Source organism: Lontra canadensis, unplaced genomic scaffold, assembly GCF_010015895.1.
Source record: "Lontra canadensis isolate GAN:19392208 unplaced genomic scaffold, GSC_riverotter_1.0 scaffold204, whole genome shotgun sequence".
Classification (NCBI taxonomy): domain Eukaryota; kingdom Metazoa; phylum Chordata; class Mammalia; order Carnivora; family Mustelidae; genus Lontra; species Lontra canadensis.
The window spans coordinates 1057627-1083346 of NW_022631198.1; the positions used below are offsets into that span (position 1 = coordinate 1057627).

General features: G+C 37.9%; 1 protein-coding gene, 1 non-coding gene and 2 pseudogenes across 3 annotated transcripts in view; 3 read left to right on the forward strand and 1 right to left on the reverse strand.

Annotated features, from left to right (window-relative positions):
• TAOK1 (TAO kinase 1) overlaps positions 1–25720 on the reverse strand; it is a 160981-nt gene that overhangs the window by 123809 nt on the left and 11452 nt on the right. The window lies entirely within an intron of this gene.
• On the forward strand, positions 6635–6741 carry LOC116861700. Its single transcript, XR_004381530.1, has one exon. It is a non-coding gene; the product is annotated as a U6 spliceosomal RNA (small nuclear RNA).
• LOC116861678 lies at positions 11880–12975 on the forward strand (annotated as a pseudogene).
• Positions 14884–15740, forward strand: LOC116861691 (annotated as a pseudogene).

Genomic DNA, 25720 nt, shown 5'->3' on the forward strand with positions numbered 1-25720 from the left:
CCTCTCTGCCTACTTGTGATTTCTGTCAAATAAATAAATAAAATATTTTAAAAAACAACAACAGTAATTCAAGAGATAACAACTGTGATAAAGCCCTGGAAAAGTACCAATCAGCTACGTCATTACAGACAGAAGAATGGACAGCCAATTTATTTCTTACATAGAAAGTTCAAAGTTACTATAAAACTACATATTTGACATCTCCACTTGAATATCTCAAAGGCACTTCTAACTCAACATAATCTAATCATTTAAACTAATCTACCTTTTGTGTGTCCTATATAAAACAAAGTGAATGTATCCAACCTAATATATCCAATTCAGCAATTCGGAAACCTAAGAATTATTTTTTGACAATTCCCGTTCCTTCACTCAAAACTCAATCAATCATCATGTCTTGTAGATTTGTCCTCCTAAAACTTTCTCAAATTGACCCACTTTACTATATCTCCACAATCCCCTCCTTATTCCATCCACACTACCGCCATACCTAACTCGGGCTACCTTACTGTAACAACTTCCTAAATGGTGTCATTGCATCCACTCTTGGCCCTTCTCAAATCCAATCTACTACAACCAGAATGACCTTTCAAAATGCAAATCTGATTATGTCATTTTCTCTAGATGTTCAATGCCTTTACACTGTATTTCAGTTGAAACAATATCATTAACATTTATGGAACTGCATCATCTGACTCTACCTACCTCTTTAGTCTCAACTCCAACTTCCTGTGCTCTGATAACAGAGGCCTCTCAGTTTATTGTCACACTCCTTTTACCACAGAGCCTTGAACACACAGGTTCTAGAATTATATTGTCTAAGTCTCCAAACCGGATCTACACAACATACTAAATCTGGGAAGTTAACTTATAGGGAAGAAACTTAATCTCTCTGACCTCAGCCTTCCCAACTCTACAATAGGGGAAATGATAATATCTATGTCGGCGGGGTATTACGGGGGTTAAATGAAATATGTATAGAGAACATATTGCTCATAATCAGTAAGTACTTCATGCCAAATTCCTCTACTTTATTTTCTTATTTTTCTTGATTTAAGTTTTTAATTCCAGTATAGTTAACGTACAGTGTTACAGTAGTTTCATGTGTACAACATTCAACAATTTCATACCTTACTCAGGGCTCATCATAAGTGTACTCCTTAAATCCCCACACCCTTCTCCCCTCTGGTAACCATCAGCTTGTTTACTATAGTCAAGAGTCTGTTTTCTGGTTTATCTCTCTCATTTTTTTTTTTCCTTTGCATGTTTGTTTCTTAAATTCCACATAAGTAATATCATATGGTATTTGCCTTTCTCTGACTTATTTCACTTAGCATTATACTCTCTAGCTCCATCTATGCTGATGCAAATGACAAGATTTCATTCCATTTTATAGCTATTAATATTCTATTTTGTATATATATACCACCTCTTTTTTATTCATTCATCTATCAATGAACATGTGGCAGCATGGATAATCTAGCTATTACAAATAATGCAGCAATAAACATAGGGGTGCATGTATCCCATTCAATTTGTGTTTTTGTATTTTGAGGGTAATACTCAATAGTACAATTACTGGATCATAGGGTAATTCTATTTTTAACTTTTTTTTTTTTTAAGTTTTATTCACTTAAGTAATCTATACACCCAACATGGAGTGTATAGACCCCAAGATCAAAAGTTGTATACTCCTCTGGCTGAGCCAGCCAGGCACCCTATTTTTTAACTTTCTGAGTAACCTCCATACTGTTTTACACACCAGCTGCACCAGTTTGCATTCCCACCAATAGTCCACAAAGGTTCCTCTTAATCCACACCCTGGACAACACTTGTTATTTCTTGTCTTTTTTATTTTAGCTGTACTGACAGGTATGAGGTGATATCTCATTAGAGTTTTGATCTGCATTTCCCTGATGATAAGTGATGTTGATGAAGCATCTTTTCTCCTATGTCTGCTGGCCATCTGTATGTCTTTGGAGAAATGTCTGTACATGTCTTCTGCCCATTATTTCTTTTTTTGTTTGTTTTTTAAAGATTTTTTATTCATTTATTTGACAGACAGAGATCACAGGTAGGCAGAGAGGCAGGCAGAGAGAGGAAGGGACGCAAGCTCCCTGCCGAGCAGAGAGCCCAACGCAGGGCTGGATCCCAGGACCCCGGGATCATGACCTGAGCCAAAGGCAGAGGTTTTAACCCACTGAGCCACCCAGGCGCCCCGCTTTTCTCTTTTTTTTTTGTAAGCTCTATGCCAAGCTGGGGTTTGAACTCATGACACCTGAAATCAAAAGTCACATGCTCTACCAATTGAGCCAGCCAGGTACCCCTCCTCCTCCCCATTTTTGAATCGGATTACTTGTTTTTTGGGTGTTGAGTTGTATCAGTTCTTTTATGTATTTTTTGGATACTCTTTATCAGATATGTCATTTGCAAATATCTTCTCCCATTCAGTAGGTTGCCATTTAGTTTTGTTGTTTGTTTCCTTCGCTGTGCAGAGGCTTTTTATTTTGATGATGTCTAAACTCCTCTATTTTCTTCTATCTCTGGTTATCATCTCCAGTGAGAAACTTCCCAATCTTATTCTTCTTCCAGGCACAATTAACTGCTTTTATGTGTGTGTGTAATGCTTCTGTAAGGTTTACTTATATTCAATTAACACTTATCTCATCTCACTGTTCTTAACTGTTTACTGATCTATCTCATCCTACTACTAGGTGAGTTCCTTAAAGGCAGAGGCTCTCTTATTAATCTTTGAAACTGATGTACCTAACACAACGACTCCGATAGGCATTCAAGAAATATTAGAGTGAATACAGGAATCAGGTAAACAATGAAAAATATGGTTTTAATACAAGAATTTTGACAGTAAATAAAAAGATTTTATGTACACTTATGTTTTTTTCAAAGTATGGTATATTACCAACTGTGTAAAAACTGCCAAGTATGCTTTTAAAATGCATACCTCTGGCCCCTCATCAAACCTACAATTTTTCATAAAGTTTTTTTTTTTTTTGCAAACCAAAGGTTGAAAGTTGCTAGACTAAATAATGAATTAACACAATTACAAGATATAATTTAAGAAAATGACTAGTACAATGGTCAAACATTATACTTCAAAGTCCTTAAGAGTAATGAAGTCATTTAATTGAACCTACTATTGAATCAGAGTCAATTATTTGTAAGCCAAGACTACTGGCAGGTTGTATTCAACATTTCTGAGAATGTGAAGAGGAGAATCTGAAGGAAGGATGCCTGGGTGGCTCAGTTGGTTGAGTATCTGCTTTCAGCTCAGGTCATTATCTCAGAGTACTGGGACTGAGTCCAGCATCAGCCTCCCTACTCAGCGGGGAGCCTACTTCTCCCTCTGTCTTCCACTCCCCCTGTTTGTCCTCTCTCTGACAAATACATAAAAATAAATAAAATCTTTAAAAAAAGAGAGAGAGAGAGAATCTAAGAGATAAAATACAACTGTATGGAGATTATTTCTAATAGGATATTCTCCTTAACCTAGACTGGAAGTGAAAAAGGGCAACAATTTAAAATATAAACAATTTAATCTACATCAAATTATGCCTAAACCTGAGAAGCAATAATAAACAACAAAATATAAACTACTTGGACTATTTAGGATATATCTGCTCTCAATTATCTCCATTACAAGAGCACCTGGGTGGTTCAGTTATTAAGCGTCTGCCTTCCGCTCAGTGAGCCCCATACCGCATCAGGCTCCCTGCTCAACAGGAAGCCTGCTTCTCTCCCTCTCCCACTCCCCCTGCTTGTGTTCCCTCGCTCGTTGTGTCTCTATCAAATAAAGAAATAATTAATTTTTTAAAAATCTCCATTATATATTCCACTATAGTAAGATCCACCTTTAAATTACATTTCTAAGCCTTGTGTTCTCCTTAATATCCCCCCCCCAGAAAAACACAATTTAACATACACATATTTCCTTTCAATAATTACGCAACTGAAACTGTGAACTAATATTTGCAGAGAAAATGAGTCAAAACAAAACAACCCCTGCCTTTTTGTCATTCTTTCGTTCAAATAGAAGAAAAAGCTCTTCTAAGTTTTCCTGAATCTCAATATACGGTTTTCCTTCAATACTTAAGTACAGTTACAAGATAAAAATTGAATTTTTTTTACTGTCAACAAGATCTGACATATTGATTAGATCTTAAAATCTCTTTCAAAATAAAAACTGAGCATACTATGTGACATATAAACAGACTCAGAACAGCAGAATTATAAAAGGTACCTTAGATATCCTTTAAGTCAATATTTACATTATAGATGATAAGGGCCTGAAAGGTTGAGTGGTTACCTAAGGTCAGCCTTACTAACAGAATTGGAATTAAAAATCTAAATTTACTAAATGCAAAGTAATATCCTGAACTGCATCCTGGAATAGGAAAAAGGACATCAGGGGAAAAGTCTGGATAAATCTGAATAAAGTCAATAATTTAGTTAATAGTTTTGTATCAATATTAACTTCTTAGCTTTGACAAATATATCCATTGTTATTTGAAACATTAATATTAGAGGAAGCTGGGTGAAAGGTACATGAGAACTCTCTATACTGGCTGTAGTTTTTCTGTAAATCTAAAATTTTAAAAATAAAAACAAAAGGCTTACTTTAAAAACTCTAAATCTAAAACTAATTTCTTGACTAAGGTCAGGGCTATGAGATAAAGTCCCATACGGGATCCCACACTGGGTGTGGAGCCTGCTTAAGACTCTCCCTCCCTCTCCGTTTCCCATCCCCTCACGTACTTGAGCGCTCATGCGCTCACACACACACTCTCTCTCTCTCAAAAATAAAAAAAAAGAGAGAGAGAGACTGTCAATTCATTCCTGATATCAATATCCCAGGAACTCCCAGGCTGACTCTCCGACCTTTCTTTTGAGTCTATGAGCAATTTGGTAGCCTTACAATAAGTTTCTCTTCTCCTTAAGACACACACAGTCGCTCTTCCGCAGGCAAACAAAGACCATAATGGATACAGCACTCTTGACTCATTTAAGATCTCTAAAGCACCTCGAAAGTATAACGCAATCCTCCTGCTCAAAAATTTTAAATGACCCAAAACTTCCCACTACTACAATCTTCTCTAGGGGGACTTTTCAGGGTTCTCCCCATCTGGGTCCAACAGACATTTCTTAACTTATTTTTCACCAATGGCATCATGTATACTAGTGCTATTTTCTCCATATGGAATGCTATCCTACCATCTCTGCCTATAAATCTTATCTACCTTTCCAAGTCTACTTCAATTATTCCCTTGTGTGTAAATTCTTATCAACTCCACTAACACACCAAGATACTGTTAAAAAAAAAAAAAATCCCCACACCACTTTGCAGCTATTTTATTACACATTCTGCATTCACTTATTTCTGTATGGATTATATTCTTCCACTGACCCCACTAACTCTTCCAAAAGGCAAAAGAAGGAGTATAAATATGTCAAGTATGTGCTGTCACAATGTAATCAAGAATAGTATCTCACAGGGTGCCTGGGTGGCTCAGCTGGTTAAGCATCTGCCTTCAGCTTGGGTCATGATCCCAATCAGGCCCCACATCGGGCTCCCTGCTCAGTGGGGAGCCTGCTTCTCCCTCTGCCTGCCAGTCCCTCTACTTGTGCTCTCTGCCGAATAAATAAAGTCTCACCAAAAAAAAAAAAAAAAAAAAAAAAAAAAAAAAAAAGAATAGAATCACCAGGGGCACCTGGCTGGGTCAGTCAGAGGATATGACCCTTGGTCTCAGGGCTCTAAGTTGAGCCCCAAGTTGGGGTAGAGACTACTTAAATAAAACTTTAAAAAGAAGAAGAAGAAGAAGACTATCACAATATTGGCTATAATATTATGAAAAAACTTAAACCAAAATTTTTTTAAGACTTGGTATATGCAAATTTGGGATCAACTTCTGCTTCTGAGCAGTATGACAGAGTAACTGGGACAGGATTTATTTTCCTGTCTTAAGACCTGAAGAACTAGAAAAATATAAAATTCCTTTTCAGGTAACACATGACCACAATCTCTGAGAGAAGTGAAACAAGGTAGGTTCTATGGTTACTGGCTTTCTACCTAGAAACACTCCAGAATGTAGCACAGACAAAGGGATTCCAAGTAAAGCATAGCACTCTCTAATCTGAGACAACAAAGATAAGAGTATAGGAGGGCCAAGCCAACTGAAATAGAGAAAGTAGACTTTCTAAAGAAAGAATTCCAGAACTGTTTAGGGAATGCCTTCCAATATTTTGCCAAATTAAGTTCCACATACATAGCGTAAAACTCCGATAAGGCCAGGCAAAGAACAACTACTAGGGAGCTAAACTCCCAGAAGTCACACAGGCCGGAAGATGTCTGAGTTCTAACTCAACCACAATGGAGAGTCCTTGTTGAAGACTTATGGCACTCAGTAGAGAACCCCAAAAGGATCATAAGCTAAATTAGCCATAGTATAAGGACTATTCTAAATTTACCTTAATGAAGCTTAAAAACATCCCTGAAAGGATTAAGCTGATCCACAAGTAACTGCCCATCAGAAGAAAGTTTAACATTCTTTAAAGACAAAAAAATTCAGCACACACACAAAAAAAGTGACAACATGCTACACTCAAAGGTATGCAAAAACTGCTGGCTTCAGCAGCATATATACTAAAATTACAATGACACAGAGAAGATTAGCATGGCTCCTGTGCAAGGATGACATGCAAATTCATGAAGGCTTCCATTACCAAAAAAAAAAAAAAAAAAAAAAAAAAAAAAAATCCAGGGGTGCCTGGATGGCCCAATCAGTGGAGCATGCAATTCCTGATCTCAAGAGTTGTAAGTTTAAGTCCCATATTGGGTGTAAAGATTACTTAAAAATAAAATCTTTTAAAAAATGCAAATTAAAAAAAAAAAAGAGACATACCAAAAATCCCAGGAAATGTTATCTATAACCAGCAGAAAAACTGATCAACAAAAACAGACCTCAGAATGAAAGGGAAATTAGCAGAAAAAGGCATCAGTTATTCTAAATATCTATAAGCATTTAAAAAAGAATATATACATAATGAGGAGAGAAAAGGAAAAAAACCAAAACAGAACAAAATGGAACTTCAAAAGATGAAAAACAATTCAGAAATTTAAAAATGTACTAGATGGGACTAACAGTATATGTGACGCTGAAGAAAACACATAAATTTTTAAAAGATCCATTAATATGGAGACATGAAAATAAGAACTAACCATATAATGTACAGACAAAAAAAGAAAAAATATATATAGGATCACAGTGACTGTGGAGCAATATTAAGTGGTCTAACATACATGCAATTGGAGTACCACATGAGAGGGTGAGCTAAAAAAAATTATGAGAATAATGACCAAAAATTTAATTTTGATGGAAACTGTAATCCCAGATTCAAGAAACTCAATAAACACTTCCACGATAACTTCAAATGAAGATGAAGGTACAGCACAGTAAACTTACTGAAAAATCAATAAGTCTTAAGACTAGTCAGAGAAAAGAAGACATATTTCCCAGAGAATCAAAAATGACTGCTGAATTCTCATCTGAAATTGTGCAAGTCAAAAACATAATGGCATGATATCTCTCATGTACTTAAAAAAAAGATCAATCCAGACTACCAGATACAGTAAAAATTTACTTTAAAATTGAAGGTGATTCTACACACCTATCAGAATGGCTAAAATTCTTTTTTAAAAAGCAATTATAACACCAAATGCCATGAAATAAGCTAGTCACAAAAGGCCAAATACTGTATGATTCCTTCCAAATATTATATAATTCCAAGGGGTTGGGGAGAGGGGGAAATGAGGAATAATTTTTTAATTGATACAAAATTTTAACTGGGGAAAGATAAGAAGTTTTGGAAATGGCTGGTAGAGAAAGTGGCACAACAATGTGAATGCACTTAATACCAAAGAACTTACACCTTTTTTTTTCTTAAGAGTTTATTTAGGGGCACCTGTGTGGCTCAGATGGTTAAGCATCTGCCGTCAGCTCATGGTCCCAGGGTCCTGGGATCGAGTCCCATGTCGGACTCCCTGCTCTACAGAGAGCCTGCTCCTCCCTCTCCCTCTGCCTGCTGCTCCCCCTGCTTGTGCGTACTCTCTCTGTCAGTCAAATAAATCAATAAAATCTCAAAAAATATATTTTATTTATTTGATGAAGAGAAAGAGAGAGAGAGGAGGAGAACACAAGCAGGGGAAGTGGGGCAGGAAAAAGCAGGTTCCCCGCTGGGCAGGGAGCCCCACTTGGGGCTCAAATCCTAGGACCCTGGGATCATGACCTGAGCCAAAGGCAGACACTTCACAACTGAGCCACCCAGGTGCCCCACACAGAACTATACACTTAAAAATGGCTAAAATAAATTTTATGCTACATGTATTTCCCACAATTGAAAAAAATGCTACTGAAGATATGAAGAAACTGGATTACTCACATATTGTTAGTAGAAATGTAAAGATATTTATTTATTTGCAGGAGAGAGAGAGAGAAAGAGAGCACAAATGCTAGGCAGAGGAAGAGGCAGAGAGACAGAGCCTCAAGCAGACTACATGCCCAGCATAGACCCTGAAGCAGGGCTTGATCCCACAATCCCGAGATCATGACTGGAGCTGAAACCAAGAGTCCAAGCCTCAACTGAATGAGCCACCCAAGCTCCCCTCATTAGTAAAAATGTAAACTATTACCGACACTTTAGAAAAGGATGGCAGGTTCTTACAAAACTAACATGTGTGGTATAGGACCCAACAACTGAACTCTTGGATATTTATCCCAGATAAGCAAAACATATTCACACAAAACCTATAACATTTGTATGCTTGTACTTCATTTGAAGTAAAAAAAAACTGGGAAACACCCAAACATCTTTCAGTAGGTAAATGGTTAAACAAAACATGGTACATACATACTATAAACTACTACTTTGCAATGAGAACAAACCATTGGTGCATTTAACAACTTAGATGAATCTCAAGCAAATCATCCTAAGTGAGAAAAAGCTTATTTCAAAAAGTATAAACTGTGTAATTCCACACAATCTCTAAATGTCAAAACTGTAGAGATGAAGAACACAAGTGATTTCAGAAGTTGGGGTGGGTAAGGGAGAGAGGTAGCTGTGACAATAATGGCAGCACAAGTGATCCTTGTGATGGAACTATTTTGTATTAATCGTGACAGCTGTGATAGGAATCTACACATGTGATAAAACTGCACAGAACTAAATATATATACATAGAGGAGCGCCTTCAGCTGGGGTTGAGTGACTGCCTTCAGCTTGGGTCATGATCCCCAGGTCCTGGGACTGACCTCCACACTGGGCTCTCTGCTCAGTGGGGAGCCTGCTTCTGTCTCTCCCGCTCCCCCTGCTTATGCTCTATCAAACGAATAAAATCTTCAAAAAACAAACTCACACATAAAGGAGTTAGGCAAAACTGGTAAAATTTGAATAAGGTCAAGTGAACTGTATCAATGTCAATTTCCTGCTTGGGCTATTACACTATAGTTACCCAAGATGTTACCACTGGGGGAACCTGGTGACGAGTCCATAAGATCTCTCTGTATTATTTCTCATAATTGCATATGAATCTACAATTCTATCAAACAAAGGGTTTCTTTCAATTAAGGTTAAATAATTATCAAGCAAAAACTGTGAGAATTCATTAAAAGCAGATGTGAACTATAAGAAATGTTAAAGTAGGGTGCCTGGGTGACTCAGTTGGTTAAGCGCCTGCCTTCAGCTCAGGTCATAATCCCGGGGTTCTGGGATAGAGCCCTGCATCTGGCTCCCTGCTGAGTGGAGAGCCTGGTTCTCTCTCTTCCCACCCCTGCTTGTGCTCTCCCTCTTGCTATCACTCTTTCTCAAATAAATAAACAAAATCTTTAAGGAAAAAAAAAAAAAGAAGAAAAATACGAAAGTACATACCCAAAATTGAAAGCAGGGGCTCAAAAGAGATACTTGTATACCACTATTCATAGCAGCAACACTCACAAGAGCCGAAAGATAGAAACAACCCAAAATCTATCAATAGATGAATAAACAGGGGTACCTGGATAGCTCGGTTGGGCATCCGACTCTTGATTTCAGCTCAAGTCATGATCTCGGGGTCATGGGACTGAGCCCCACTTGGGCTATGCACTCAGTGCCGAGTCTGCTTGAGATTCTCTCTCCTTACCTCTCTACCCCCACCATCTCTCTCTCTCTCTCGAATAAATCTTTAAAAACATAGATGAACAAACAAATGAACATGTGAGATAAACACACACACACACACACACACACACACACACACACACAAAATGGAGTTTTCAACCTTTTAAAAAGGAATAAAATTCTAAGATACACAATTACACAAATGAGCCATGAAAACATTATGCTAAGTGCAATAAGCCAGACCCTGAAGGACAAATACTGTGTGACTCCACTTATATTAGCTACCTAGAAAATGTAAATTCATAAAGACAGAAAGAACAGAGGTTACCAGGCCCAGGGAAGTTGGGGTTGGGATGGAAGCTGTGCTTTAATGAATACATAGATTCTGTTTTGGAGGATTAAAAAAAAAAAGTTCAAGAAATGAATAAGGGCTGGGGCGCCTGGGTGGCTCAGTGGGTTAAACCTCTGCATTCATTCAGCTCAGGTCGTGATCTCAGGGTCCTGGGATGGAGCCCCGCATCAGGCTCTCTGCTCAGCAGGGAGCCTGCTTCCCCTTCTCTCTCTGCCTGCCTCTCTGCCTCCTTGTGATCTCTCTCTCTGTGTCAAATAAATAAATAAAATCTTTAAAAAAAAAAAAGAAATGAATAAGGGCAATGGTTACACAACACTGTGAGTACATTTAATGCCACTGAACTATACACTTTAAAATGGTTCATTTTATGTTATGCATATTTTAACACAACTGTTTAAAGAATGATGAAATGTTACCAAAGATGAAAAGGGATTATTTCATAATGAGAAAAGACAGTTCAAGAATACATAATGAGGAGTGCCTGGGTGGCTCAGTGGGTTAAAGCCTCTGCCTTCGGCTCAGGTTGTGGTCCCAGGGTCCTGGGATGGAGCCCTGCGTTGGGCTCTTTGCTCAGTGGGGAGCCTGCTTCCTGCTCTCTCTCTGCCTGCCTCTCTGCCTACTTGTGATCTCTGTCAAATAAATAAATAAAATCTTAAAAAAAAAAAAAAAGAATATATAATGATCCTGAGCACCTGGGTGGCTCAGTTGGTTAAGCGACTGCCTTCAACTCAAATCATGATCCCTGGGTCCTGGGATGGAGTCCCACATCAGGGGTGAGGGGGTGTCCCTGCTCAGCATTGAGTCTTCTTCTCCCTCTTCCTCTATCCCTCCCCCCGCCCCACTCATGCCCTCTCCCTCTCACTCAAATAAAATCCTTAAAAAAAAATTTAAAAAAAAATAAAAATATACAATTCTAAATGTGTATGTACCTAATAAAATTTCAAAATACATCAAGAAAAACTGAAAAGAAAAAGACAAATGAATAATTATAGTTGATATTTCAACATTACTCTATAGTTGGGCAAACAGGAAATCAGTAGGTACACAGAAACTTACACTCAAATAACTTGACCTAATTCACATTTATAAAGCACTCCATCCGACAAAGAATACACATTCTTTTCAAGTGCTTACGGAACATTAACCTAACTACACCATACACTGGGCCATAAAACAAGTCTCAACAAATAGAAAGAACTACAATGGACTCTCTGACAACACAGAATTAGAAATTAAATTAGAAGAGTATTCCTAAATATTTGGAAATCAAAGAGTTCTAAATAACATATGGTAGGGTACCAAAGCTGCTGCCATCAAGTCTGAATCCAACACTGTCCTCCCGCCCACCTGCCTGCCCAGAGGTGTACCCCAATTCCTATGGTTCTAAATCCAATATGGCAACTCTCAAGGATCAGCTGATTCAGAATCTTTACAAGGAAGACCATACCCCCCCACAGAATAAAATTACAGTTTGTTGGAGCTGATGCTGTTGGCACGCCTGAGCTGTCAGTCTCTTAATGGACGACCTGACAGATGAACTTGCTCTTGTTGATGTCACGAAGACAAATTGAAGGGAGATATGATGGATCTCCAACATGGCAGCCCTTTCCTTGTACCAAAAATTTTCTCTGACAAAGACTATAACATGACTGCAAACTCCAAGCTGGTTATTATCACACTTGGGGCATGGAGAAATGCATGGAGCAAAAAAATAATAATAAAAAATAAAAATTAATTAAAAAATGCATGGAGCATTTCTCTCATAGGAGAAAGCCCTCTTAATTTGGCCCAGCATAAAGGGAACATCTTTACATTTATCATACAGCCTAAACTGCAAGTTGCTTATTATTCCCAATCCAGAAGATATCTTGACCTACATGGCTTGGAAGATAAGCAGCTTTCCCAAAATTGTTACTGAAAGTGGCTGCAATCTGGATTTAGTCCAATGCCATTACCTAATGGCGGAAAGGCTGGGAGTTCACCCATTAACTGTCATGGGTGGGTACTTATGGGGCATAGAGACTCTAGTGTACCTGTATGGGGTAAACGTTGCTGGTGTCTCCCAGAAAAATCCATGCCCTGGCTCTGGCACTGATACAGATAAAAAAAACAGTAGAAAGAGGTTCACAAACATGTTGTCAGTTGACAATGCTTACAAGGCAATCAAATTGAAAGACTATACAACCTGGGCCACGAGACTGGTGGATTTGGCAGAAAGTAATGAAGAATCTTAGGTGAATGCATCCAATTTTCACCATGATTAAGAGTGTCTATGTAATAAAAGATTATGTCTTCCTCTGTGTTCCTTACATCTTGGGACAGAATGGAATCTCAGATGTAGTGAAGGTGAATTTGACCCCTGAAGACCATTTGAAGAAAAGTCCAGATACACTTTGGAGGGTATACAAAAAGAGCAGCTGTTTTGTTTTTTAATTTTTTTAAAGATTTTATTTATTTGACAGAGATCACAAGTAGGCAGAGAGTCTGGCAGGGAGGCAGGCAGCGGGGAGAGGGAGCAGGCTCCCTGCTGAGCAGAGAGCCCGATGCAGGGCTCAATCCCAGAACCCTAGGATCATGACCTGAGCTGAAGGCAGAGGCTTATAAACCCACTGAGCCACCCAGGTTTCCCTTTTCTTTTTTTTTTTTTTTTAAAGATTTTATTTATTTATTTGGTAGAGAGAGACACAGCAAGAGAGAAAACACACGCAAGTTAGAAGCAGGCTTCCCGCTGAGCAGGGAGCCCAAAGTGGGGCTCAATCCCAGAAACTGGGATCATGACCTGAGCCAAAGGCAGATGCTTAATGACTGAGCCACCCAGGCTGTAGCACCCCAAGAGCTGCTGTTCCGAAGTTTTCTAACGTTGTACCACTTAAGTGTCTATGCTACAACAGGATTTTAGTAGGAAGTTGTGTGTATTATTATCCTTATTATCTGTTACTCTAGTAATATTAAAATGACCTAGGAAAAACACCAGTTTCCTAAAGTTACAGATAGGAATAGTTCACAAACCGTTGCGGCTATATCCAATGCTGGATGATACCTATCTCATGTAGTCCTGAATTGGTTAATGTAAAATAGTCCCACCACCTCTGCCAGTGTTGCATATGCTGCAGTTCCTCTTCAAATCAGGTATGTATCTACTGTGTTATTTAACTCCTGGTTCCTTCACCCAACATGTCTAGTCCAACTACATCCTGGGATACTTGAGACATGAGAGAGAGAGAGAGAGAAAGGAAGAAAGAGAGGGAGGGGAGGGGGGAGGGAGGAAGGACATCAGTTCTACATAAACTTGTCTAGCATATAAACACTTACCAACTTATGAAGTCCACAATACCATGATACCAAAACCAGGCATGAACAAGAATCTATAGGCCAGTATCTCCCATGGATATGAATGCAAAAACTCTGAACAAAATATCAGCAAGTAGAACCCAGGAACTTATGAAAATAATAATGTATCATCATACTAAGTGGAGTTCAACCCCGGGGTGAAAATCAATCAATATAACTCACTATATTAGACTTAAGAAGCATAATCATATGATTTCAGCAGAGGAAAAAAAAAAAAAAAAGCAGCATTTGACAAAGTTCAATTCATTCCTGACAAAAACTCTCAGAAAACTGAAAGTAGAAGGAACTTCCTTAACTTGATAAAGAGTATCTATAAGAGCCCTAAAGTTAATATCATATGTAATGATGAAGGACTAAATACTTTCCACATAAGATGCAGAACAATGCAAGGATATCCATTCTCACCGCATCTATTCAAGGTTATATTGAGTGATCTAGCCAGTGCAATAAGGCAAAAAAAAAAAAAAAAAAAAAAAAAAAAAGGGGGGGGGGGGAAAAAAAGGGAAAAAATTCACATAAAAAAAAAAAAAAAAAAAATTTTTATTAATAAAAAAAACCAAGTAAAAAAAAAAAAAAAAAAAAAAAAAAAAAAAAAAAAGGAGCCGGGGGAGGAAGAGAAGGGTATGCATTCACATTAGAAAGAAGAAATAAAACTGTCTTTAATCATAAACATAACTGTCTACTTAGAAAATCCCAAAGAATCTATAAAATAGCTACTTGAACTTAGTAATAAGTCAATTTACCAAGGTTGCAAAATACAAAGTCAATACACAAAAATCAATTATATTTTTCACAGTTATTAACAAAATTGAAATTTGGAGGGAAAAAAGTAACATTTACAATAACACCAAAAATCTTCAAATACTTAGGGATAAACTTAACAAATATGTACAAGATTTGTATGCTGATAACTACAAAGCCCTGATGACAGAAATAAAAAATAAACTAAATAAATGGAGAGATATACCCTAGAGGTAGACTGGAAGATTTGATACTGTCATAGAGTCTCCAAAATGACAACTCAATTTGTCCTGTGAATGAAAGAGGGGGATGTCCTCAAATTCTTTGTAGCAGGAACCCACTTATCAGGTGGTTGACTTCCAAATAGAACAGTTCATCTACAAAAGGAAGAGTGGTGGCATCTATACCATAAATCTAAAGAGAACCTGAGAGAAGCTTCTGCTGGCAGCTCATGCCATTGTTACCACTGAAAACCCAGCTGATGTCAGTGTCATATCATCCAGGAACTGGCCAGCTGATGTTTGCTGCTGCTACTGGAGACACTCCTATGGCCAGCTGCTTCACTCTGGAAACATTCACTAACCAGATCCAGGCAGCCTTCTGGGAACCAAGACTTTTGGTGGTTACTGATCCCAGGGCTGACCACCAGACTCTCACAGAGGCATCTTATGTTAACCTGCCAAACCATTCTGTGTTACAACTCTCCTCTGCACTATGTGGACATTGCCATCCCTTGAAGTAAGGGAGCTCACTCAGATGGTCTGATGTGGATGCTGGCCCAGGAAGTTCTGCGCATGTGTGGCATCGCTTCCAATTAACATCCATGGGAGTCAAGCCTGGTATCTACTTCTACAGAGACCTGGAAGAGACTGAGAAGGAAAAGCAGGCCACAGCTGAAAAGACTGTGACCCAGGAGGAATTTCAGGGTGAATGGATGGCTCGAGATCCTGAGTTCACTACAACTCAACCTAAAGTCACAGACCAGTCTGAAGGCATGCAGGTGCCCTCTGTGCCTACTCAGCAGTTCCCTACTGAAGACTGGAATACTCAGCCTGGCACTGAAGTCTGCTCAGCAGCTCCCACTGCTCAGGCTACTGAACAGGTAGGAACAATCAATGAGTGGTCTTAAAAGCTGCTCTTCCACAAAGGCAAACAAAATGGAAGTCAGGTTGATGGAAAATAAAGTTTCTTAAAACAAAACAAAACAAAAATAAATAAATAGCCTAAATGTAAAACCTCACAATTTAAAACTTCTATATGAAAGTACTGAACAGAAATTTTTTAGTGATCTTGGTTTATGCAAAGATTTCTTAGATATAAAACCAAAAGCACAACCCATAAAAGAAACTGATAAGCCAAACTTCATCAAAATTGAAAATGTCTGTTCTTTTAAAGATAATATTAATAAAAAATGAGCCCAAGAGAAAAGATTTGCAGAACACGTACCTAGTACAGGGCTTAATCCTGAATATATAAAGATTCATAACTAAATAATAACAAACAGCCCAATTTTAAAATGGAGGGAAGGAGCAAATAATTTGAATAGACACTTAGCTAAAAAAGAAATACAGATCACAAATAAGCACAAGAGACATCAAGGAAATGCAAATCACAATCGCATTAGCCTTTTCCCCATTTAGGATATGGGCTAAACTTAATGACTCACTTCCAAAGAAACAGTAGGAAAAGAGAAAAACAGTAACTTCACAGCAGTGAAACCTAGCAACACTACATTAACCAAGTGAGGAAGGCTAATATCATCAGTGTTGTCATGTGGACATCATGTACCTCCTGACAGATGTCCTGGGGAAGACACTACACATCCATGGTATTCTTTCCAAAAACCCATCACCTCAGGCTAATCAGGAGAAAAATATCAGACAAAACTAGATGGGAGACAGTCTTCAAGATACGGAGTCAACACTCCTCCAGACTATCAAAGGTATGAAAAATAGTAAGAATACAAAGTACTGAAAAACTAACACATTCCAGAGGAGACTGTGACAGAAAGAGAACAGATTAATGGAAAAGTTGGTGAAATCCAAATAAAGTCTGCAGTTTAATTAATATGTAACATACACATGTCAGCTTGGGTTTCGATGTAAGTACCATGAAATGTAGTCTCAGGATATTAATTAATTAATTACAAAGGGGAAAATAATAATTACAGTGGAGAAATATGGAAAACACCACTTAAGCAAATGAACCAGGTTAACATTAACAGTAATAAGACCTATCAACATCATGTGTCATATCCCTGACATAATGCACTAAGAAGGGATATATATCATTCTGCAGTATTCTTAACAAATACATATCCTCAAACTAATCATGAGAAAACACTAAACCTGCCCAAACTGAGAGACATATTAAAAATAACTAACCAGTACTCAAGTGTTAACATTAAAAAAAAAAAAAAAAAAGCGTCAAGGTCATAAAAGACAAGGTACCATCACAGATTAGAGAAGACCAAAGACACATAACAAACTATAATGTGGGATCCTGAAACTGAGAAGAGTTATTAGTGGAAAAAGAGGTAAAATTCAAGTAAGGACTAAGGTTAAGTTCATAATATTACACCAATGTTAACTTCCTTGTCTTGGTAATTATTCTACGGTTATATAAGATTAGGGCTGAAAAGCATATTTGAACATTCTACAAACTTTGCAACTTTTCTGTAAGCTTAAGATTATTACAAAAAAAATTTAAACACATTATAGTGTATCAATTAAAAAGCTGGAAAAAAATATGAAAAAGAATGCCCAATTCTAGTGAATCTCCAAACTTACAACCTCTTAACTCTGAGAGCTATGTATTAAAATGACATCCCAGCACTTACTTTCATTTCTATAATCTAATGGAAGAAATATTAAATCTTCACAATACTTACTCCTCCACAGTTAATGAGTTTTTTTTTAAGATTTATTTTATTTATTAGGGCACCTGAGTGGCTCAGTTAAGTGTCTGCCTTCAGCTCAGGTTCCTGGGATTGAATCCCACATCGGGCTCCCTGCTCAGTGGAGAGCCTGCTTCTCCTTCTGCCACTCCCCCTGCTTGTGCACTCTCTGTCAAATAAATAAATAAAACCTTTAAAAAATAATAAATAAAAAAATTATTTGACAGAGAGACAGAAAGAGCAGGGTGACAGGCAAAGGGAGACAGGGAGTCCCAAGCTGACTCTGCACTAAACACACAGCCAACTGTGGGGCTCAATCCCATGACCCTGAGATCATGACCTGAGCAAAAACCAAGAGTCAGATGCTCATCTGACTGCACCACCCAGGTGCCCCACAAAGTTAATCAATTTTTATGATATGGCAGAGTATTAGCAAATGAGAGATCCATTTTATTCTAAGCAATTACTGTAACAGCTCTTAAGGACAATCACACACAAAAAAGCAAAACATCCATAAAAAATGTAATAAATATCAGTTTTTATCATTATGTTGAAAGAAATAATTATCATAGCAAATCATTAAAGTTTAATAATGCTCCATGTTCCAATGTCCAAATATACATAGTAACTCATGGGGGGAAAGGTACTGTTAAGATCAAGCATTCTTCTATCAAGCTTAAACCACTTGCTTTCATTTAACTAGACAATATCAAAACCAAAATAAGCATAATTCACTCAATATTTACCAGGAATTCACCAATTCCTAGGCACCAACCTAGATGCTGGGGATTCAGAAATGATTAGATGGGAAAGGCAAATAAAGGAACAACTGGCATCTCATTTAACAAATATTCTTTAAATAATAAAAGATGAAAAAAAATAATAAAAGATGAATGAAAGATAACCCTGCCTTGGGGCACATGGGTGGCTCATTGGGTTAAGTGTCTCTTGATTTCATCAGGTCATGACCTCAGGGTTGTGATATCAAGCCTTGCATGGGGCTCCACATTCATTCTCTCTCCCTCTCCCTCTGCCTATTCCCCTGCTCATGTATGCTCATGTTGCTCTCTCTCAAATCTTAAAATTAAAAAAAAAAAAAAAAAATGGCAGGGGGCCTGGGTGGCACAGTTGGTTGAGCAACCAACTTGGGTTTCAGCTCAGGTCATGATCTCAGGGTCATGAGATTCCTATGAAGGAGCCTCTCACTCAGCGTGGGGTCTGCTTGTGATTCTCTCCCTCTGCTCTTGCCCCCCCCAACTCATGCTCTCTCTATATAAAATCTTTAAAAATAAAAATCTTAAAGAAAAATTGTCCAAATTTAGTGTATACATTTTGATGAGTTTGCACATAACCACACACTTGCTTATGTACCATCACAGTAACCAAGGTACTAAACACATCCATCACCTCCAAAAAGTTCCTTGTGTTCTCTTGTGGTGTGTGTTTCTTTGTTTTGTTGGTCAGAACATGTAACATGGAGCTACCCTCTTAACAAATTTTCATATTCACTAATGAAAGAAAGGGACTGAGAATTTGTCTGTTCCTGCTTTTGTTCAAAATAAGGTAGGAAAAATAGTCACACGTAAGATTCACAATGCCCACTAGGTTTGATAGGGAAAAAACTGATGTAGTTATTCTATAAGAAGTCTTAGAGAAAACAGTTGGATTATCAGAAAAGGAGTGGTTACATACTGGAAATTAAGTTGAATACACACATTGTGTGGTTTCTTCCATTAATGCAAGCTGAAGGTACACATTTGTCATCTCAAAGCCTTGTTTAATTTTAAAAAACTGAATAAAATATTTACTTATTTTTAAGGATTTATTTATTAGAGAAAGAGAGCACATAAGTGGTTGCAAGGGGGAGAGGCGAGGGAAAGAATCTCAAGCAGACTTCCTGCACAGTGCAAAGTGGGACGTGCGGCTCAAACTCAAGACCCTGAGATCATGACATGAGCTGAAATCAAGAGTTGGCTGCTCAGTAGGAGCGCAGGTACTCCTATTTACTTTATCTTCTTTCAAGAACTTTATCTGACAGAGAGAAAGTACAAGCAGGCAGAGTAGCAAGTAGAGAGAAGCAGGCTCCCCACTGAGCAAGGAGCCTGGCTTGATCCCAGGACCATGGGAACATGACCCGAGCTAAAGTCAGTTGCTTAGCCAACTGAGCCACCCAGGCACCCTAGTCCTATTTACTTTTAAAATAAACTCTACCCCCAATATGGGGCTCAAACTCATGACCCTAAGATCCAGAGTCGCATGCTCTACTAACTGAGCCAGCCCGGCACCTCTTGAGTTAAAAAAAAAAAAAAAAAATTAAAATTTAGTTATTTGAGAGAGAATTTGCACACACACTAGCAGGGGGAGGGGTAGAAAGAGGGAAGCAGACTCCCCGCTGAGCACAGAGCCCAACATGGCTTGATCTCAGGACCCTAAGATCATGACCTGAGCTAAAAACAAGAGTCAGACACTAAACTGTCTGAACCAGTCAGACACCCCTTGAGTAAAATTTTTAAAACTGATTTGAGATTTTATTGTCCCTCCTTAGATTATACTCAATGCCATGTTTCGTATTTTGGAGAGGGATTTTTTTTTTTTTTTTTAAGATTTATTTGTGGGCGCCTGGGTAGCTCAGTCATTAGGCGTCTGCCTTCCACTCAGGTCCTGATCCCAGGGTCATGGGATCGAGGCCCACATCAGGCTCCCTGCTTGGCAGAAGGCCTGCTACTCCCTCCCCCCACTCCCCCTGCTGTGCTCCCTCTCTCCCTGTCTCTATCTCTCTGTGTCAAATAAATAAATAAATCTTTTTAAAAAAAGATTATAGTGATCATTTTGCTATACAAATATTAAATCACTATGTTGTATACCTGAAATTAATATAATGTTATAATCAACTATACTTCAATTTTTAAAAAGACGTGTTTGCAAAAGTAATCTATGATAAAGTCAAAACAGATGTGGGATGGATGGTTGTTGAGGGGGAAGGGACAAGAAGGAAACTTCTGGAATGTTAGAAACTTTTTATAGCTTAATTTGAGAGGTAGATACATTTGTAAAACTTCATTTGTATAGTTTACATTTGTGTATTTTACCACAACTGAAAGAAAGATACATAAAGAGCTGCCAGATGATACAGTGCCTTTGTAGGTTTGAACAGGTAACAGGAGAGTGGAGTGTTAGGAGATAAATCACAGCGATATGTAAGAGGAACTGAAATGCAAAAGGAAAAGATAGCCTTTATCTTTTTTATTTTTTTTTAAAGATTTTATTTATTTATTTGACAGAGACCACAAGTAGGTAGAGAGGCAGGCAGAGAGAGAGGAGGAAGCAGGCTCTCCGCAGAGCAGAGAGCCCGATGTGGGGCTCGATCCCAGGACCCCAGGACCATGACCTGAGCCAAAGGCAGAGGCTTTAATTACACTGAGCCACCCAGGCGCCCCAAGCCTTTATCTTTTTTAAAGATTTTATTTATTGAGAGAGAGAGAGAGAGAGAACACAAGCAGGGAGAGCAAGAGGGGAGAGAGATAATCTCAAGCAGACTCCACACTAAGTGCAGAGCCTAAAGCGGGGCTTGATCTCATAACCCTGATATCATTAACCCCAGCCAAAATGAAGAGCTGTACACTTAACAGACTGAGCCACCCACAGGCCCCAGACAGCCTTTAACGTAATGGAGAATTAAGGTAATAATACTAATACTTATATAACACAATATGCCAGGTACTATTCTAAGAGCTACACATGTAACAACACATCCAATCCTCTTAATAACCCTATATAACAGATATTATTATCCTTTTACAGATGATGAAACTGAGGCCCACAGATATTAAGTAATTTGCTTAAGGTTACATAGCAATGAGAACATCCATGATATTAAACTTACTTTTTTACCACAACATACATACCTGTGAATATACAACAAAACAAAAACCGAGACAAACTAAAGTATTATTCTCAACCCACTAAAACAGTGTTTACAGGGATGGGAGTGCATCCAACAGCAACATCCCTTTTTCCCATATTGAAACTTCAAAGTCAGTATCATCCTCTCACCAATTTCAGTCTGCATCCCCACCTGACTATAAACCTTACTCAGAAAGGGCACCATCTGCATAATCACCCTTACATCTTCTACTCCAGAAATGAGGCTTCACAAAATAAAAAGCACTTTCTCACAAGAACATTAAAGGTCCTTGGAAAAGAGAATAAGGGATGAAACATATTCCAAAGGAAGAAACCCCATGACTTCATAATCTACTGGATGAATACAAGTGAGGAAAGAGGTTAAAAGAATCAAAAACAATCCCAAAGTTTCTAGCTTGCAAGGTTTTAGAAGGTTATCAACCATAATAAAAACAAATGGCCACAAAAGGCTTGCACACAAATGTTCATAACAGCTTTACTTATTAATAGCTAAAATCTGGAAATGATTCAAATATCAATCAACAAGTAAATGGATAAATTATGGTATAACCAAACACTGGAATATTACTAAGGAACTACTGATACATGCAGCAACATACATATCACAGACATTATGCCAAGAGAAAGAAAACAAAAAAATACATACTGTATGATTTCATTTCTATGACACTCTAGAAAAGACCAATCTAATTCAGAGTAATAGAAATCACATCAGTGGCTGCCTAGGAATAGACTGAGGCAGGCTGATTGCAAAGGGGCCTAGGGAATTTCCACAGGACAGAAAAATGTTCTTTATCTTCACTAAGTTGATGGTTATCTGAACACTAAAAATGTGTGACTTTTACTGCAAGTATATTATACCTTGAAAAAGCAGACTTTATTTTTTTTGTTGTTTAAGATTTTATTTATTTGTCAGAGAGAGAGTGAGAGTACAAGCAGGGGGAGCAGCAGGCAGAGGGAGAAGCAGGCTCCCCGCTGAGCAGGGAGCCCAATGCAGCACTCGATCCCAAGACCCTAGGATCATGCCATAAGCCAAACACAGAAGTTTGCTTAACCGACTGAGCCACCCAGGCGTCCTGGTAAAGCTGACTTTAAAAAATGTTATTAACTAAAAATAACAAACAAAAAAACCCCCCCAAATTATTAACTTTGAAATAGATAAACAAGGGGAACCTTTTGCAAGGGGAGATGAAAAAGATGAGTTCATTTTATATGTGTTGAAAAGGATACATCTATGAATATCCAAGAAATGTAAGACCTCTTGGTTGGGTGTAATGAAGCTGGGAGAGGCAGTGAATAGAGGACAGAGAAAAAGAACTAGAGATAAATAAAGAAAAGTATCAAGTGCTAAGAGACGTCTAAAGTAAGGGGACAGTAAAATAAAATTTTTAAGGAAGGGGATGATAAATAGTCTTAAGCATTACAAGGAAGACACTTAGGACCACAAATGAATATTTATTTTCCTTGTGAATTCTAATGTGTCTTTCATGAACACCTTTTATCCCCTAGCATTTAACACAGTATTTTGCAAACAGGGAAACAGGCTCTCTCTAAGCTCAAAGTCCTGCTCCCTGAAAATCAACCTAATGAATTAATGTATTTTTGGCACTTAAAATATTAAAAAAGAAAACAGGTTCAGAAAGGACCAAGATCACCAGTAGATTTATGCTTTTAGAAAATTTTTTGCATGTTTTTGCACACACTAAATTACTAAGAGAATACCAATAACATTTACATATCCTAAATTTTCAATGTGTACCACACAATTAATTTACTAACTATAAATTTTTCTTTTTTTAAGATTTATTTTTAAGTAATTTCTATACCCAACGTGGGCCTCGAACTTACAAGCCCAAGATCCAGAGTCACATGCTCTACCAACTGAACCAGCTAGACACTATTAACTATAAATTTTTCATGTCTTTCCTTAGAGTTTTTGATGAAGTGCTTGTAAACGTGTACTACTTTTCTGCAGACACACATATTAGGAGGGTCTTCCCTTGATGCCTAATCCACCATTCATATTAATACCAAGTACCTCTGAAAGGATACACAAGAAATTGGGGTACAGTGTGGGAAGGGATTAGACATGGGAGGATAACTTACTTTTTATGGTATATCTTATTGAATATTCTGAATTTTATATCATGTACAGTTATAACTTGTTCTAAATAATTTAACTTTTTTTCCATTAAGGCCCTTCTGATTTTAAAGCAGAAGCTTATGACTTCCCAAAGACACCCGTAGTCCCAAGATGCATGGATAGTTTGTATGACAGAAATGCTTTTGACTGACTTCTCACAGGCCTTTCCCATCATAGAGAGCCTTGGCTCTGCCCATTAACTTCAAATCAAAGTACTGTTAGCCTCCCAAAGGTAAGATCTCTCCTTCCCTCAGCAGAGACAGGAAGACAGTTTTACATATCAGATTTGTTTCCTTTAATCTTTCCTAAAGTTTTCTTACAAAATCCTGCCTCAAGTCTTCTACTTTGACTTTTCTATTCCCAACAGCCAGATTTCCTCTCATTCTAATTACCAACACGCCCCAAGACTAGCAATTCCTACACCTGAAAGGAAATTCTCACTAAGGAAGAGCAACAGAAAAAAAATCACATACACTAGTATTTCATGAACAAATAACTGATAAAAATTTCACACTCAAATCCTAATAATAACTCTATTATGATATAGGCAGATATAAGAAGATGGTAAAAAAAAAAAAAAATGAATGAATGAATACGAAACAGCAGCTTTTGGGGTACCGTGCTGGCTCATGGCTCAGTCTATACAGCATGCAACTCTTTTTTTTTTTTTTTTTTAAGATTTTATTTATTTATTTGACAGAGAGAGACACAGGGAGAGAGGGCACACAAGCAGGGGGAGTGGGGGAGGGAGAAGCAGGCTTCCCGCTGAGCAGAGAGCCTGATGCAGGGCTTGATCCCAGGACCCATGATTGGAGCCTAAGGCAGACACTTAACAACTGAGCCACTCAGGCACCCTAACATAATTCAGTTTTTAAAAGACTAAATAAGCTATAATTCAACATATATAACATATATAATTCAACAAATACTTACTATGGCTGAAACATTTCAGTTCTCTTCAGAACACACAATAAGCCTGCACTTCCTTAACCCTTCTGTGAAATCTATTAAGACCGTAAGACTTGCTTTGGCCAATGAATTTAATAAGCCAAAATTACAGGACCCTCTTCTAGACACTTTAAGAGCCAGTAAGTTATTAGCAACAGTCTCCTTTCTATTACCATGGAGATCATGGAATCATGTGTTAAGAGGGAGCCTCCATCAATCTGAGACCCTGCAGAGCAAGAACAAGCAGAATCCCCCACCAACCATAATTAATTGTTATGGGGATCTGTGCTGTGTGTAGGATATTTTGGAGCATTTCTGGCCTTACCAATTAGATGCCAGTAGCACTCTCTCCCTGCCCTGTGACAATCAAAACTGTCTACATTAATTGCCAAATGTCCCCTGGGGAACAAAATCACGTCTGATTGACACCCACTGGTATAATGAATGCTAAGGTTATGGGAAGTACAAGAATTGTTGTAGCACAAGTGAAGGTAGAGTTAAGTGATATTTAGGTGGAATGATCCCTAAGGGAATGAGATTTTATGTAGGTCTTGAAGAAAAGTAAAGTGAAAAGGATATTAAATACCTGAGAGCATGAAAGATCAATATCTAAGAGGGTGATTACTAATGGTTTGTGACTATAGGTTATTTATGTGGTTTGGGATGGATATTTGGTAAAATGAAGGTGAAAAGTTAACTTTGGGGTCATCTTATTTCCTTCTTTTTAACTAATTGAGACATAATTAATATAGCATATTAAGTATAAGCTTGTTGAATTTTTGTAGATATATACAGTCATGTAACGACCATGCAGAACACCACAGAACATTACTAGCATTTCTTATACTTTTTCTTTCTTTCCTTTTTTTTTTTTTTTAAGATTTTATTTATTTATTTGACAGAGAGGCACACAGTGAGAGAGAGAACCCGAACAGGGGGAGTGGGGGAGGGAGAATCAGGCCTCCCACTAAGCAAGGGAGCCGGATTTGGGGCTCGATCCCAGGACCCTGGGATCATGACCTGAACTGAAGGCAGACGCTGAACGACTGAGCCACCCAGGTGCTCCCTTAACAGTTTTTTCCTGAAGGGTTATTTTTGCTGTGCTCATAACTGATATGAAAATAATATAAAAGCAAATGTGTGATAGGATTATGTTTTAAAAAGATTACTCTGAGGGCACCTGGGTGGCTCAGTGGTT